Source organism: Enhydra lutris, unplaced genomic scaffold, assembly GCF_002288905.1.
Source record: "Enhydra lutris kenyoni isolate GAN:26980312 unplaced genomic scaffold, ASM228890v2 scaffoldscaffold2, whole genome shotgun sequence".
Lineage (NCBI taxonomy): Eukaryota > Metazoa > Chordata > Mammalia > Carnivora > Mustelidae > Enhydra > Enhydra lutris.
Window position 1 is genome coordinate 85,865,431 of NW_019154086.1, and position 3,659 is coordinate 85,869,089.

The following is a 3,659-nucleotide window of genomic DNA, read 5'->3' on the forward strand; positions in this document are numbered from 1 at the left end:
AGAAAGAGGCACTAAAGATGGGAAGGAAAACAGATAAAAGTTTGTGCTGGCCAAGAGTCTGATGTGCAAAGGTATAGGGTCCTAAGCAAGTGGAGGAAGAGCATTCAGGCCCCTAAGGAGGGCAGATGGGAAAGGGTAAAAGGACAGAATCAGAGATGTTCTGATCTTTCTATTTAGATCCATACTTTGGCATAGATCATATCCCAGAGGCATTAAATCAATTTCAGGGAGAGTGCTTTGGGGACAAAATGTCCTCGGTGTCTTGAATGAAAGGTCGAGGCTGATAGCTGTGATCTCTAAATCCTAAAGAGCCTGCATTTCAGAGAAGAACCTAAGTTTTATTCTGAAGATATGAAAGACATAGCCATGCAAATGAGATAGATCATAGAGGAATAAACCTGGAGAAGGGTAGAAGTCTAGTATATAATATGGTCCAGGTGAGAGATAATGAGAAATATACCAATGGCAAGAGAAATGATGATAGACAGGGACGAACGATTCCAGAGGTATGGTGACTCACTGGATATAACTGGGGCAGAAGGTAAGACGGATGGATAGGAGGTGAGCATGAAGCTGGAATATCTGCCTCTGGTGACCAGGCGTGTGGAAATATGGAAATAAGCAGCATATGGAAAGCAGGAAGAGGTGCAGACTGGAGCAGAGGGTGTGAGAATGGGAGGAGAAGAGAAAGAGGAAATGTTCATTAATGGCGACTGAGAGAATTAGAAGGGAGTCACATGGGTCTCTAGCTAAAAGAGATGTTGAAAATATGGGTACAGATCCAAGAGCCATGAAATTACAGGTGTTTCTGATGTGGTTGTAAATAAAATTGCTCAAAGAGATTATATGAGACTAGAGAATGGAGGACCAGCTTCTGGGAGCTGGGGAGGTGAGGAGAGGACGATCAGAACTTGAGTAGATGACATTAGAAAAGGCTAGAAAGAAAACTTATGTGTGACTTTAGAGGCATAAAAAGCCAAGCAAAATGGCATCACGGCAGCTTAAAAATGAGAGAATTTAAATGAGTGGCCAACACTCATTTATCTACTTAATAAAACTAAACAAAACACAGAAATTCAAGGTTGTAAATACATAGAGCTCTATGTACTTATGTATCTATGTATTATGTATCTATGCATTTATGAAGCAAGTTAGGCAAACATTTTGAGATAAGAGCAAGGCATCTTGGGAGGGACAATGTTCATGTCATCTTGGAAGGGACAATGTTCAATCACTTGGGACTGTCCGGGGCATTACCAGGAATTTAAATATACTGTACGTATGATCCACTTAAAGCAAACTGAGGTCACTGGCTGTGGGTTATTCGTATTTCTATCCCTACTCACTCAACATATACCACAATATCCAACTTACGGTGAGGGACTAACACAGCTCTATAACTTTTTATTGGCAGAATAAGATGGCCGATAAGAAGCGCTCCAAAGTGCCAACACAATGAGCTATGGATGTTACATTCATTCTTTTGGCTTGGGAAACTTCACGAAGAATTTCCGCTAGTCAATAATGCAGTCCTCCCCTTGAGTATCTGAAGTGATAGTAAGTCAGATCTACTTGGCTGGATTGCACAGTCCCTGTGCATTTGTCACATGGAAGAGAGTGTAGAGAGAATTTCCTAATCAGAGATTAGATTTTATTTATTTGACAGAGAGAGAGAACACAAGCAGGGGGAATAAGAAAGGGAAAAGCAGGCTTCCCGCCTAGCAGGAAGCCCTAGGTGGGGCTTGATCCCAGGACTCTGGGATCATAACCTGAGCTGAAGGCAGCCGCTTAATGACTGAGCCACCCAGGCGCCCCTGTCATCAGGATTTTGAATAAGGAATGTGGCTCAACAGGCTTCTCTGAGGGTTCTTGGTAAGAATTTAAGGGAAGGTGCCTGGGTGGCTCAGTGGGTTAAAGCCTCTGCCTTCGGCTCAGGTCATGATCCCAGGGTCCTTGGATTGAGTCCCGCATCAGGATCTCTGCTCAGCGGGGAGCCTGCTTCCCCCCCCACCCCCACCTGCCTCTCTGCCTACTTGTGATCCCTCTCTCTGTGTCAGATAAATAAATAAAATCTTTTTTTAAAAAAAAAGAATTTAAGGGATTTCTTGGTGGAGAGAACGTGTCTCGACCGAGCGCTTGGATGCAGCTTCTTCATTTCCTACATGGGAGAAACTTACATCAATTCCCTGGACCCTGAAAAGCTAATACAATGCCTCTATGATAAAAATCACCAGATTAGGGCCTGCAGGTTTCCTTATCATCTTATCAAGTGCATAAAGAATCATCCTGATGTCGCAAACAAATTGGCTACTTGTCCCTTCCATGCTTGTCACCAGGTTCCTCGGGCGAAATCAGTCATTCTATCTCCAGCTGTGATGATAAAAGTTGTATTGAGCAGGATGTTGTCACCCAAACCAGGAACCTTGGACAAAAGACTCTGGCTGAGAGCACGTGGCAGTGCCCTCCTGGCGATGAAGACTGGGATAAAGATCTGTGGGAACAGACCAGCACCTCATTTGTCTGGGGCACAGCCAACTACTGTGGCAACAACAGCCCTGCAGACAACATGGTTATGGAACTTAAGAGTAACCTGGCTTCAGGCATGCGTGTTCCCAAGCCTCTGCCGTATGTTCTGCCATGGAAAAACAATGGAAATGCACAGTAACTGAACATCTCATCAAACGCCAGACCCTAGAAGACTCTTGCTTCTTCCTGCTACCAATCCGTTCTTCGTGGTCTTTCCTCCTAATCTAATTATAGAAAGATAAACTGTCTGTGACTTTCCAAAAAAAAAAAAAAAAAAAAAGAATTTAAGAGATTTCTTAATTTGAGTCTGCTAATAAGTTAACAGGACAATTCTCTTTACCTGTCGCAAGAATGGCATTTGTAGAGGGAAAGCTTTTGAAGTTCTACCGCCAGTCAATTCAATTTCTACATTTTCAGAAAAAAATTTAGCACTTATTGAAATGCCAGGCTAGTCACATACTGGATAGCATAGAGGAATTTCCTTGCCATATATTTTAGCTTTTTAGTCTTTTTTCCTGAGAAATGTTTGTTTTCAATCCATTTTGGTTCTCAGGATAGTAAGAATTTTAAGGCATATTTATGGGTTTCTCTTTTGGCCAGTTAATTGTATTTAAGTTTGGTTTTTTGGTTTGGTTGGTTTTTTTTTTTTAAACCTATTTATGTATGTGTATTTATGATCTGCTAGCACTTTTTAACTGGAATAAAAAAGGATTGTGAATTTTACTTGTAAAGACTTCACTGATCCTTATAATGTGAGAAACTTAGAATATCAAAGTTAAAAGTGTAAGAAATAAAGTGATCATTTATCTGCTGAATCTCTTTCCAAATAAAAATACAATAAATCCTATACTGCTGTGAAATACAGGAGCTAGAAAATGCTCTCAATAAAATTGTGCTTTCAATTCAAGGTATAATCTACAACAAAATACTTTTTCCAGATTCGGTTTCATGATAGGGAGGCATTGTCTCTCATTCTCTGCATTTTCTGATTCAAGATATTTCACAATTCTGAAGGAGAACCAAAATAGAATAATAATTACAAAACAAAACAAAAAGAAACTGAGGAAGATAATTGGACAACTTCTTCTCAGCAACTAGATTTTCAAGAAACAGAAAAATGCACTGGAAATACT

General features: G+C 40.6%; 1 pseudogene; it reads left to right on the forward strand.

The window, feature by feature from the left end:
* Window positions 1-2,141: 2,141 nt before the first annotated feature.
* LOC111152464 lies at window positions 2,142-2,665 on the forward strand (annotated as a pseudogene).
* The last annotated feature ends 994 nt before the right edge of the window (window positions 2,666-3,659 follow it).